Raw genomic sequence first — 14,780 nt, 5'->3', positions numbered from 1 at the left:
TTCTGTCAGTTTCATACTTTCACCCAGTATATGACAACCTAAACCCTAAGCCAACATTTATCTCCACCAGGTCTCCACATGGAGGAGCAGGTTTGAGAAGTGTAAAACAGGGAGGAGAAATAGTCTCTCTATGTATTTCTATGAATCACTCTCCCTCAGTTGCCAACAAACAATCTGGGGAAAATGTAGGGGGGGGGGGGGGGGATTTATCATGCTTCAGCCTCTGACATGGCAGAAAAAAAGAAAAAAAAAATCAGCAGTCTAATTTGTCTCCCCAAGGTGGTGTCACTCCATCATTTGGAGGGCTTTTCTTTCAGCCGATGAATAATGTTCGCCATGTTTCTCACTTTCACAGGTGAGAGATGCAATCCATTCTTTGTCTGGAGAGTGACAGCCACCTGTATTTATGCTTTTAACACCAACACTGCTTTATCACCAACGTGACAGACATCTAGTTTGAAGCTGGTTTGGAAAAAGAAAATCACAATCTCAATGTGTTTTAATTGACCTTTGTTCTGAGAAAATACTCAAAAAAAAAAAAAATATTGAGATCTATAGTTAAGAAAGGATGGATGATAGATAGATCGATAGATTGATAGATAGAAAGTTTGATCAGAATGTTGACAACTCCTATGCTCCTGAGGCAGATCTATAAGACAGCAGGTTTTAATTTCAGCACCACGTCAGATGGACAGCTCCCTCCCAGGGTTCCACTAAGGCCGTGACAAAGCAGCGTTCTGAGTGGACCATGCCATCAAAAAAAAAGGGAAGAAGAACCACACGGATGTGTGACGACTTGAGCTGCAGTCAGATATACAACCTTTGAATTTTCTATTCCATGACTGAATGTTTTACACACACAACGATCCCACCACCCAACGGTGTCTTTGGCATACAGATTGAGGTGCTAAATATGGCAGGTTGTCAAGAGAGATTTGGTTAGTTGAGAGTATGCAAACATGGACAGAAGGATGATGTGCGCCATGCATGTTAAACGAAGTATTACACACATGTATTGCACCTTAATTTGAAAACATGTATCATTTTTAGAGAGGGGACTCTTTTTTTGGCTCCATCTAAGCTCGCTAAGCTTGATGCCGCGCACTCAACTCAAGGGCGCGCGCGACAAACGCAAGCAAGCCGACGCGTGCGCGCACATCTTCTCCTTATCTTCAAAATCAGCGCGTGATTAGAGATCTTTTGGTCTGAGGCTGCAGTGTGACTGACGTTCAAGTCTTTAGAGTTGCTCCCTATGATTTAGTTCACATTTCAGGAGAAAAAAAGAATAAGATGAACTACGATATTTGGACATCTATGTGAAATAACAGGTTGGATTGTGTTGTAGGGACTACCTAGGGGATCAGAAATATCTCTTTTTCACACCAAGTTCAAACTTACTTGTTCACTAAGACGCCGAGGTCTGCAGGATCTCTGCTTGAGACGGAGACGGGTCCCTCTTCCGCTCCCTCCCCAAAAACTGCATCGAAAAAACATCCGCAATTCTTAGGCGATTTTGCAGGATCCGTGGTGAGGCTTTCTTGTCAGACACATTGTGCTCAAAACGACATGGTACGTAATCCACACATCACTATGCAACTCTCACACTTTTAGAACACATTCGATATTTCCTCGTTTTTTCAGGATACACAGAACACGGAGGTACCCACAAGTGCCATTGCTGAAACTCTCCCGATGCATAGATACCCGCAGGGTCCAATATTTTTTTTTCCCTAAATGGTGAGTTCAATGTGAAGCCACACTGTCTTTTTTTTTTTTTTTTTTCTCTCAGATGCGAATGAAATATTGAAGAGTAGCTTCCTCACAGTGTGCAGAGCACAGAGAACCCAGTGTGGTCAATTTCCAGGTGGATCCATCCTGAAAAGCTCTTCATTTAACTGTGGGCTACAGCAGAGCATCATCCATACACAGAGGGGCAGAGGTTGGTTATTTTAAGTCCAGCTTGCTCTCGTTTTTCAAAACAACTTTTCCTCAAGTCCCTTTTACTTCTTAGTCATCAACGCTGCTGTATCTGATTAGATTTCACCTCACAACCCAGTGCGGATTCCAAGATGCTTATTTCTATTTTCCCTCCTGGTTATATCGACTCAAAAAGTCCAGTACATCAGCGACAGCGATTGGGGCTGGTATCCTGTGCATAAGAAGATTGACAAAGTTACCGTGATTGAAGACTATCTTTTTCTTCTCTTCAGGTTCTTCATTTTTCGAGAGGAAAACGTATTAATCTAGGATGCAACACCGAAAAAAAAATCCCAGAATGTATCCTCAAGTCGCCTCTGAAGCCCCATTAGACATTCACGCAGCGGTCTCAAGTGAAAGAAGCCTTCTCTGTGCTCAATTCTTACATGTTTTCCGCGCAGAGCTCCGATTCAGCCTGTCTGGACGGGAGTTAGAGTTCACCAAAGGCAGTCATCACTTCTGCGCCTTCGTTCCATCCACGTACGCATTTCACCGACACAAGCCTCGCATATCCATCGATGAGACGCACATACACACACGAGCATGGGGATAAAATGTGTTTCAAAGGTTGTTATCCTCAGATTTCTGGCCGTCTCGCCCTTTCCCTTTCTGTCCTTTCGACTGCAGGGTATTTAAGGCTCACGGATGATTCCGTCCCAATACGCACAGACAGGTTGTATCCATCGGTGCGCTTTACAGTACCCCTGCGCGTTCTTCCTTTGCGTACATCCTCTTAGGTAAAAACGCACGGCGCAGCAATAGATGGACATTGAACTGATTAGTGCACGAGGGGGGCTTCGTATGGGTTACCTCCCACTGACAAGCTGTTCTCTCAGAGTGAGCCTGCTCCGCCAGTCACTGCTGGTAGGTCGGAGAGGCAGCAGCAGGACTCGGCGCAGCAAGGGCAGGAAATATTGTTTCCCCTCGCTCTTTCAGACTTCACATTTCTCAGTGGGAACTTCTGCGGCTGTCTGCTGCAGAAAACTCACTCAGTAGACTGGCTGTCATTAATTGATTACAGACATCTGTCCCTCTTTGTCATTTGTTAGTTTCAAAAGGGGTTAAAAAATGCAAATTGTTGTTCAAGCGCGCTCCAATTTATGTCCGTGTGCGCGAGAGGAGAAAAAAAGAGAAGAGAGATGCTTAGACGGATTGAGAGACACTGATTCTTCCCATGTGTCTCTTGCAAATGAGACACGACTGCCACCTACCGGCTTCTGTCGCCTGATCGTTGCATGATACAGTGGCCTGGGGCTGTTTGTCGCATAGGATTGGTCTCCCATGGCAGAATAGGTTGTGTTTATACAGAGTTATATATACACCATTTCTATTTGTATCTGATAAGGCTGCAGGGTAAAACACAAGACATATGGGTCTACATGATTGTACAGGAAACAGTAAACACAGTGATGGAAACAGGTGTGGCACAAGAAGGGAGAACTGTGATAACTCAGAAAATAGTTAAATATGTAAACATTTGAGGACACTACACATGGAATTATTTATAGGTTGCACATACTAGAAACATTTGTATCTGGCAACCTGCTACACAACACATTAGACACAAGATTCAATATGGAGCTTAAAAAAGATGGATTTGTGGATAGCCAAGTGTGAACATACCCCATCCGAGAGAAGTATGCTTGTATCTCAGGGCATGTCAAGGAAACATGTAAATGCCACAGCAGGGTTGCGTCCAATGAGTTGTCAACACCCAATCTCATTTCCCTAACTGCTGAAAGCATTATCTTTATGACTGTCGACCTGCCTGTCAGTGTGTCTGCCATGTGGTTGGAGAGAGCACTACTCTTGCTTTCCACCTGAAGGAGAAATCATATAATAATCAGAGCATTCCTCTAGCCTTATGTTCTTTCTGTGGCCTTTGTCCAGACGCCAGGTGAAACTCATTAAACCTGCTTTGCTCTTCAAGATCACCCACAGTGTTTTTGTATAATAGGATCCATAGCATCTCCCTGTCATCCACATGTAAGTGCCAGGTCAGCTCTGAGTGCTCACCTCAGTAACTGGTGTCATGTTTTTATGTGATGGGTTAAGTTAATGGTTTTACGCAGCCACCTGCTGAGAGTCACTGAATCTCTGGTGACACTTTTTCCTTTTTTTTTTTTTTTTTCTTTTTTACATCTCACTGGCTGGTGGTTGGAACCATCACTGTTGGTCCTATATCTTGATTTATGAAGCTTTTGAGACCACAGAGTCTTCGTTAGTTGATTCATTTGCTTTAAGGAGCTTTGGGATACACAGATTCTGTTGCCAGATACAATCACCGTTAAAGCTGCATCATTTTTCTATGTTCTCCTTTCTTTTTTCACACAGGTGCTATTCAAATAACAATACATCAAAAACTCTATTATGTGAGCACCATAAAGGTGATAAGATTACTTCCACGTCTCACCTGGCTAGGAGAGACCAGCTCCTTTCAGATGTCTTTATTAAGTTGACACTGAGTAATAACAGAGAAAGGACATTATTGGCTAGGACAAGGAACTAAAGAGGAGTCAGTATGTAAAAGATTTGTTGGGGCATCTCACAGATGTGTTTGCTTTACAATGTTAGGGAGACATCCACTTTAAGCTGCTTTGGAGTGTTTATTTGAAAAAAAGATGAGACCTCTATGGTTAATCCTTGTGTCTGCTAAAAACCCTAAAACAATAAATAATGGTGATAGAACCTTGATTTAAAATTAGGAAGTGCTTACAAAACACTTTGAGCTTCATGCATACAGCACAGGAACTATTGTTAGCAGCAGTAAATTTAGCCCATTGGACCTGCTGTGTATGCCAAAGTGATGAAGGTGCACATATTTATAGCATAATACTGCTTCTTTAAATCAGGGCCTGTCCCCTCTAACATTTATTCATTCATTTATTCATTCATGCATGCATTCATTCATTCATTCATTCTTTCATTTATTCATTCATTAATTTCCCTCATTGTGACAAATGGGATTTTAAAAAAATGATTTCATGTATATGTTTTCAGTTTAAAAAGGAAAAGATGGAAAACAAAAAATGTTTTTGGAGTGTTTTGGTTTCTGATTCATAATTGAATATCAATTGGATGATTGAAACATGGATCCAGAAATCTCACTCCTTCCTGATTTTAATTTCTCTTTAAGGAAGAAGCACAACCCAGGTGGGTGTCCAGGAGTTGTTCAGTTTTTTGTTTGTTTGTTTGTTTTTTACTGTGGAGCTACAAAAATATGGCAGATTCAGGGGATATTTTGTGTCTTGGACACTGTACACTGAAAACATGAGACTGCTCTGGGTTTTGCTCAAAACAGATTCTGCCAGTGGACACAGGCCCCCAAGCTTCACCTAATGTCATAATTGCTAACACAACATGAGGACAAAAGCTTCAATCATCTCAATCATCATCACCTGTAATCAAGTTGATTGCAGGTAATCTGGACACTCCAGGCTCACTGTGCTGGATTCACCGTGTGAAGGTAGGGTTGGATGGGTTAAAACATGAAGATACTGACCCTCAATTGGTGACACTATGCTGGCTATTATTTTTATTTTTCTTCTCAACTTTTTAAATTTTATCTATGACAGTATCATGGGCAGCATCTTAAATCCTTTATCTCTTTTTGTTGTTGTTGTTTTTATCTTTTAATTTATTTTTAAACCTTTTACTGTTTTTATTATACAGACTTTTTCCATTCCTTTATCTGGTGGTGGTTCTCCGCCTTTTATGTATCTCTTTGTTTTACTCACATTATTCTTTTACTTTTCTTTTATTCATTTTTTAATGATTGTTTTTATTATTATTATGTAAAGCACTTTTGTCACCTTGTGACAAAAGTGCTGTATAAATGAATTTTAATTCATTATTATTATTATTATTATTATTATTATTATTATTATTATTATTCACATTAATCTTTTTTTTCTTTTGCCATGTCAGATGAAGGCATTTTACTTCAGTACGAATCCTACAGTGGTTCTGCTTTTTGACCACACAACACACAACCAGCTTTTCTCAAGATAAATAGAGCACATGATACATGACTGAATTTCTTTACTTTTTTTATACATCACTAATTCACAGCAGCCAAATAACCATTTGGTGGCAGTGGAATAAAACTTGCCTGGCAGTGGGTCTCAAACACTGTTGGACCATAATAGTTAACATCAGCCTATCCTTGAAGAAGCTTAAAGGCCTGTTGTTCTGCCATTGTAAACAAAGCGACCTTGTCCCTAAAAGGGCAGGACACATACAAGACTCTTGAGGCCAGTTATTCTCAGGGAGGCAAGGGCAAGTAAAAAAGCTCACTTAAGGGAATGCCTCAGTATAGATTATTGGTTATGCTTTCAGCAGCCTCGTAAAAACAAGAGAAGATTGCTGGACATATATAATATGAATCACTGACACAGTGGTGGTGATGTGGGCTTTGAGATTATGTTTTTTTTTTCTTTTACAACACCAGTTGTGATGCTCTATATCATGACTGTACAGAGACCACCCCTCAGAAGCAGCTGTTTTGACGGAGGGTAGGAAAAACATTGAGGTGCCATTCGGGGACGCCTAAAGTCACTCAGATCTCATCCCTTCCCTTGGTGTATTATGTTGTCATGTCTTGAATAATACATGTGTTGGGATGCAATAAGTTAATGTAATAATCATGTCGGCTTTATCATGTAGGTCTCATCCAGTGATCAAAAGGAATATATGTACACATGGCATAGGTTTTTCAAAACCTGATGAGCTGAGAGCATGAGTGCAAAGCTAAATGTTAAGCCGGATCTCAGCCGTGTACTTTGATCCATCTGTGTAAAATTGAAATCCTGAGATATTTTACTGTAAGGAGAAACCTAGCGCTATTTGATAAAATACACACTTTAAAACCTCTCTCTTCGTCTGACTGTTGACTTAAAAATAGTGACCTGCTGAGAGGCGGTGTGAGCAGAAGGTACTGTGGCATCAACAGCCTCCCCTTAAAAAAAATGAGATTCTGAATACATTAATAATGTGTGTTTTTTTTATTTTGAGATCTGGCATTTATAATTCATAATGTTGTTTTGGAGGAGTATAAGACATCACTGCTGATATCCTGCAAGGCTCCGAGGCAACAAAAAAATGTAGTCAGGTGTGTGGTGAGAGGCAAAATGGAGAAGGGAGTCTGTGAGCCTGTGGATATTTTACATTGCTCATGAACACATCAAAACCTCCAAATTAGCTCTGAGTGCAAAGCAAATTAGAGAAATGCCACTACATTGGTGACAACTGAGTGAAATTCATCACATTTCACTCACTTGACAATAAAGTGCATCAATGTGTTTGCAGTTCTGCTTAATCTCCACTTTGATCCACACTAATCTCTTACTGTACTTATTATGCAAGACTTCCTTAGGCCCAGAGGGACTTGTGATCAAAGATTTCTATCTTGGTTTTCATTTTGGTGCGATATTTGGTTTAGATTTCATGGGTAAATTAAAATGTGTTATACAAAACATGCTTCACTTCAATAAAAGTCCCAGAGCTCCTCTTCCTGCATTAAATAATGGTGTGAGAGACTGGCTCAGTCGTTGGATGTTGGATGCAGCTCAAAGAAGAAGTATCCTATTATGAAAAGGCTTACTCTAAAATATGCTGATAATATGATTAGTCTATTACTTATATCTATGAGTGTTATCATTTACCAGGAGTGTGCCTTGACATCAAAATCAGAAATGAACTAGAAAGGCGCACAAAATCTGAGCCCACAAAAGGTTTCATTTCCAACTGTATGCCTTATGTCTGGTTCACTCATTCAAGCATACTTCCATTGAGGAAGGTCAGCATCAGCATAAAGAGCTTTCTCCTACTGTGGCTTTTAGTCTGAGTCAGAGTTGTGGTTATAACATCGCATTAGTTAGTTTAGTACAAAAGGAAAGGAAAGCAGTGTCAAAAAAGCCTGTATCATATCACAAAATGAGCAAACACCTGCATTTCTTGATCAACCATCCTTTGACAAACACCAACCTGGCAGATACGAGCCACAAAGAAAGCAGTGCTCTCAAATCTCAGAACATCTTTTCCAGGGGACAACGTCCAAAGCCTCTGTGCTGATTTAATGCACCAACAAACTACTGTGCTAATGTCCTGACACCAGGCAGAACGGACTAAATAAGGAGCCACACTTAGCAGCTGTTGCTTAATAAAACAGTCTTTGCTCTAAAATACAAACTCTGATGGTTTTTCAATGTAATTCACATTATTCTAAATATCCATGTAAGTGTTTCAAATCAAACAGATTTAATTGACCCTGGAGAGCTGATAATGCAAAAAAAGCCACTTGATTTGGATCAAAATTACATATCCACATTGCTAAAAAAAAAAATAATAATGAAAAAAAATAACTCAACCCCCCAACAAATAGTGCCCTAAACGGGCTTTTTCTGGGAGATCACTTAAAGGTCAAACATTAAAAAGAGAGGAAAAAAAAAGTTAGTGTATCTGTATTTCTACATTGGCTGCTTTGGGCATTTTTTAAATCATTTTTGACTTTTTATTTTATTCTGTCTTTGTTTTTTGAATTTATAAATTAATTTATCCTTGAAATACATAATATGTGTTGTGTGGTGCATTTGCACTTACAAATAGATAGTATTTTAGTTTCAGTCTTGGACAAACACCAATCTACTAGAAAGGTGAAACATGCATTTCCTTTTTTTTTTTTTTTTTTTTTTTGCTTTTTTAAAGATTCATTCTTTTTAGAGGTAAATGTAAATAAATACGGTCCAGCATTTGAGGATCCGTGAGCTGTTTTGATCATCCACAATCTAGATACTAAACTTGGAGACAAACGCAAAAGCAAAGTCAAAAGGTGTGACATTTAGGATTGGATTCAATTCTCCAGGGGAGAACATTTCAGTTTTAATACTGTGACAAGGAAAGAGCTACTGCTTTCCATATAGACACTTGTTTATTGCCAGTGTGAGACTGTGTGATTAACACCTCTGACATGTATGAACAAACAAACTTTGAGGGATTTTGACATAATGATGTGAGGTCTAGTTGCTTTTATGTGTGGGCATTAAGCAATTATATATTCCTTTCAGCCTATGTGCAACTTCTTTATGGGTCATGACAGTGTGAGAGTACCTCAATTTAGTGATGCAAAGATGATGTAGGCAGTTGAAATATAGTGTGTAAAATTTGATGGAGAGGGAGGCAGGACAGGGAAATTATGTCGGTGCTGCAGAACATGATGAAACGTGGTTAAGTGCAATTGATGGTCCATCCAAAATGTTTATCTAAATGTTTGTTACTCTGACAAGCTTTTTGTCCTTCACACTTTTGCAAGTGTATGTAAACTTTTATTTCAATAAATCACCATTTTCCACCAGCCTGTTTACATGTGATGTGCAAACCTCATCAGCTTTTTTGAGAGGCTGGGTAGACGACAAAAGTATGAATTGAAAAAACTCTTTGGGTAGAACATTCAGATTAGTTTGCCAAGATTTTCTGAGGACATGAAGCATGTTTTAAATCTAAGAACCAGAGAAATCTAACTGTTGAAGACAAGATCATCATAATTCATCACACACTCAGAAAATAAAGACTTTAAGACCATAAAATGACAAATTTCATTAAATGCCAGACTCTCCAATGTTCTTGTCATATGATGACATACATGTTGCTGCAAACATGGTCCTTTGCTGTTTCTTATGTGAGACTATCATATAGTTTCTGAAACTGTCTTGTTTATTTGAGTTCTACAAAATAAGACAGAATTTATTAGTCATTAGCAGCTTCCTCAATCACTCTTCCTATTTTTTTACATCCCCCAATGAATAATTTTAATGTCCTTGCCGCAAAATGTAGAGCACTGCCTGCACATTCATATATTGTTTTTATTGGCTGTTCAACCATCAAACACACTGTAAAACTTCCTGTCCAAATTGTTGTGGAAATCAATAATGACTGACAAGGAAGTTTATGCCTTAAGCATGTCAAGTCTGCAGATGAATGTCTCTCTTTCTCTCTTGTAAGCCAGTGAGAGAAATAAATTTAGCAATGTTCCAACCTGGATTTTGTATTCTCTGTAGAAATGATGTTCCAAGTCAAGCATGGCTGGCTGTTTTCTCTGCAGGTGAAAGAGACTTACGCTATGCATGACAAACCTCCAAGAGTGCACAGGTGCAGATTCTGATGTGAGGATTTAAAAACGAGTATCTCAGATTGAGGATGCATGTGGTTTTTGTTTATGATATCATATCCACGAAATTCCCCACCTTGAGCTCATTCTGATCTGCACTCTTACCAACATTTGATCAAATACAGCTGTCCTCCTACTCACAATGCAGAATCAGTATGCTGTGCATCTTGACACAACTCACCTGACAGAATTGTCTATTAATGCACAGCCATTAAAGGCTTACTAAGTTTGCTTCTGGGAAAATCTTGACTGACAATCAGAGGATAAAGCTTTAAGCACGACATAAACCTTGTAATCCCATATCATAGCAGATTTAGACTTGGTGTAACCTCACTTTCAGCTTGTTTATCTCCTTTGCTGTTTCATGCAAAAACAAGCGCAGCTCCAGACAATGCCGTACCTATTCACATGTGAGACTGGGAGCAGATTTGCAGCATCTGGATGTGACGACCGATCCCCTTTCCCTCTAATCCTCGGTGTGCTTGTCTTTCTGCTCAGACACATTGGGGATCGAGTGGGCCATCCACTCACATCCTGCCTGCCATAGGGCAGATAAACAGAAAGAGAGAAAGAAACACTGAGCAAATGTCTGAATAATCAAAAGGACATATTAGTGTGAACTGCATATTTTATCAGCTTTTTTGATGCCAATAACAGACCTCTTGTACTAATTGGGATGGAGGTTGATTACCTCTTTAATTAAGCCTCCAGGTTGGCGATACAAATAATGAAAGCAATTGTCAGCGTGGGTAAATAAAGTCCATGATATGTCAGCAGATAAAAACATTACTAATCTGTTTATAACACATTTGAACTTAGTCACATGACAAAAGAAGATATAACAGAAGTGTCAATATTTCTGTCATATGTTATTACTACCTTCCCTTTTTTAAATATTGGTCAACACTGTCAGTATTACTGAAAACCCTTTATCCATTTACCCTTTCACACATCTTACAAAAGCCTAGACACCTTTGTGAGGCTACTGGAATTAAGAAAAAGGTAACTAGTTACAAGATATGACAAAGTCAAAGTGATAGTAAGGTGACACTGCAAATTACTTGTAGACATCATTCTTTTGATCAGTTAATGCACATGCACTCTGTATCGTGGGGAATCAGAAAGTGATGCAGCAGTAAGACTCTAAATGAAAGCAAAAACAAACATCCTGGAACAAAATGATGTGGAAACATTCTTCTGAACAAAAAGTTTATCTTCAGAGCTCTGCCAGGTGGGCCCCTTGACTTGACAAGACCACAGGTAAATGTATTTAATTGTTGATTTTATTTACTATGTACTGTTGACGTGAACCAAGTTAACAGAGTGTGTTTACTAAGTGGCATTATTAGGGATATGGCTGACCTGACAGACAGGTAGGGCCACTAAAGTTGCTACGAGTAGGCTGAATGCTTGCCTCAGCTCCATCTGTTCAACTTATGTCTGTTCAGCTGAAAGTTTGGTTGAGTCAGTTATTTCAGTATGGAAGCTGCTGCGAATGGGCTTTCAAATACTGATCCAGAAAACCAACGTGTGAAGTAACAGGCACGATATCCATACATACAGTCTATGTATATTATTCACAACACTGATTGACACCTCCTTACTGACTAATGTTGAGGTGAACAGCTGAACTTAAACATATTAGATAGTTATGTTTGCAAGGAGAAGAATAAAAAACTATAATAAAAAACACTATCAAAGAGGTAAAAAGGTATTATTCGAGGAATAAAGAGTCCAGTAAGTGCTTAATTTGGTATCTACAGGGTCTCACCTTGAACTGACTGAAAAAAAAAATGGAGTACCATAAGGTTCACACTGATTGCCTTAATTATCTTTCTCCCAGAAAGGTCATTTTACAGTCTGGTTAACTATGAACAATAGGAATCAATGAGTGGTAAATGATGGCATTCATAAGAGCTGCTTGTGCTAATCACTAATGGACAAGCTAACGCTATTTTAAAGAGATTAGTGAGATGAGCAATAGAATATGGAGCCAGATGTGACACAGCATAAAAAACTATGACCGTTAAGCACAGTGGATGACTGGAGAGTAATACTCCACCTCTGCTCTTTTTGTGGTTACTAAATGGTCACTTTATGATTACTTTTTAACCTGTTTAACCTTTTGAATAAATCTCACAAATCAGTTGGCACCTGTTCAGTAATCCCAGCCAATCTGTATCACTAATATACAGTTTGAAATTAGGACAGCAGATGGCTGTACGCATATAAAACTCTGTAGCTGCAGTTTATATGGTTAATTGACTTACATTAACACACATGTTGTCGTACGTTGTTTATGGATTTTTGGAGTCCCACTGACTGAAAAAAAAAAAAAAAAAAGGGGGAGGACATGGGCCATTTTCCATAGGTCATTAGACCATTGGACCCTTAGGAGGTAAATTTTCATTATACTACTCAGATTCTACAGTTATCTTGTTTATTTGTAGCACAATTCATTTTGGTATGCATGGACTTCAGACCAGAAGTACAAGCATTTTTGGATCATGATCACTTCAGAGCAAAACTTAAGTATCCTGCTTGGTACTTGTCGTTTTCACACGCACGCATGCATGCACATGCACATGCACGCACATGCACACACATGCACGCGCGCGCACACACACACACGCACACACGCACGCACACACACACGCACGCACGCACGCACGCACGCACGCACACACACACACACACACACACACACACACACACACACACACACACACACACACACACAGTACAATAAATCATCCTTACACATTTCTGTAAAATTCAATTGCACTGATCTGTTATTGTTCTGTCATCAAAACGGTTTTTCATCTTCAGCTAGATGGCTATGAGGGAAATATATTTAACTGATATCCTTCCTGGGGTCCAATATATTCAAAGCAGCCAACAGTGTATGTCCACACTTAATCCAAATGCACATGCTTTCTGCTGCTGCAGATGTGTATAGGGTATATTATTTCTGCAAATAGACAATCAATATGATGAAGTGGAGGGATACTTTACAGGTGCTGTCAGAAAAAATGTGGTGGGCATTCTGTATAGTGTGCCGTATAGAATGTAAAGATTGCTTTCAGGGGTTTGTCCATTAGCTTTAACTCATGAGCTGTTCTGCACCAGAAAAAAATCTGAAAATAAAAGATGGAAAACACTTGATTTCTACCACTTGCAGTGTACATAAAAAAGAAAATATTTAGATGCTGTTTTTCTGCTGGAAAGAACACTAAGTGGGCTGGGTAAATAGATTTTGTTCCAGGAAAAAACTCACAAACAAGTGGGAAGCTATGATGGAGAGCAGAAAGCCAGAAGTGCAACAAAACTTGAGTTTCTTTTGCTGACCTGCAACTTTGTGTGGGTCAAAACTACAGTATAATCTTTGGAGTAATATGCATAATTGACAATATACAGCGGAGTATTAGGGCCACTAAAGAAATTAGATAAATAAATACATTTTTGAAAAAAGACCCTCCAAATTTTCGAGTTTCTAAAGTTGCAAATTTACGACTTTAGAAACTCAAAAATTAGCAAGTTCATAAAGTGGAAAATTTATGACTTAAAGGACTAGTAAATTTGTGAGTTTTGGGGTCACAAATTTACTACCCTGTAAAGTCGCGAATTCACTGGTTTATGAAGTCACAAGACCCGGATGTTAGTTGATACACAGGGGATGCCACGCTTGAGAGACACAGATGTAATAAGCTGAAAAAAGAACTTAAAAAAAAAACAGTGGTGTCCCCTTATTGCTTAGACCAACTCAAAAGTACAATCTGATGAGGCTGTCAATTTGATCCATCTTGTAGTGAAGCACAGATCAACCCACACATTCGAAGCCACATATAAATCTTTGAGAAATCAGAATTTACTGGTCTATAAAGTCGTAAAAAATTGCGACTTTAGTTAATAAGTCGTAAACGTGTGACTTTACACACTAGAAAATTTTTAGTTTTTATCTCGAAAATTTCAAGATTGATTTTTCAAAAAAATATTTTTTTTAATTCTTTAAGTGGCCCTAATACGCCATCAGCTTGAGACTGGACACCTTAAAACTATTTGCATGCATAGCAATTAAAGAAATGAATTCTTGGTGTTTGACACATGCAAGCTAAAACTGTGACAGAATTTCAGCTCTGGATATAAAGGTGCACCAAAACATTAGCTGAATCACAGGAGAACAGCTTTCCAGCTCCAGATCTGCTCTCTATACAGCTTTCTTCAGTAAACAAAACCACACACAGGCAGCCAGTTTCTTCTCTAAATTTAATCTTCATGGAGGAGCTCTGACCGACCCTGTATGGATAGTATTGTGCAAAAATCCACAGACACCAGTGATAATCTTTTCCTCCAAACTCTCCGACAGCAATTTAAGCCTTGCCCTTTGCCATAACCCCTTCCAGACTCACTGCAGGCTGACATGCAGACACGCATCTACCCTAAGTGGAGTTCTAAAAAATGTGCCCCGTTGATTATGTGGTGCGAGCCATCGCAAATCTGGCAGTGAATAATGTCTACTCCTGTGATATGTCTGATCCATGAAACCTTCAGTCACTAAATGTGTAGAGCAACTGCTGCAGAGAGAAGAAAATTTTATCATTCCTTTTTGGTCCTTTTGGACTTGCTCATTAAGATGACC

At 39.1% G+C, this 14,780-nt stretch overlaps 1 protein-coding gene across 3 annotated transcripts in view; it reads right to left on the bottom strand.

Moving 5' to 3' along the window:
* lrrc4ca (leucine rich repeat containing 4C, genome duplicate a) overlaps positions 1 to 14,780 on the bottom strand; it is a 194,545-nt gene that overhangs the window by 53,918 nt on the left and 125,847 nt on the right. The window contains exon 3 of one of the 3 annotated variants that reach the window (XM_074677980.1): positions 10,542 to 10,679. The exons of 1 other annotated variant lie outside the window; for it this stretch is intronic. The gene's annotated coding sequence lies outside the window, so the exon portion shown is untranslated. Of the gene's footprint in view, positions 1 to 1,398; positions 3,074 to 10,541; positions 10,680 to 14,780 lie in introns of those variants that run through there. One more of the 3 variants, XM_074677979.1, reaches the window with a different exon arrangement.

Source organism: Halichoeres trimaculatus, unplaced genomic scaffold, assembly GCF_033239565.1.
Source record: "Halichoeres trimaculatus isolate MK-OKI-2021-1 unplaced genomic scaffold, fHalTri1.1 fHalTri1_scaffold_10, whole genome shotgun sequence".
Taxonomy (NCBI): domain Eukaryota; kingdom Metazoa; phylum Chordata; class Actinopteri; order Labriformes; family Labridae; genus Halichoeres; species Halichoeres trimaculatus.
This window is presented reverse-complemented; position numbering and strand designations above follow the sequence as displayed.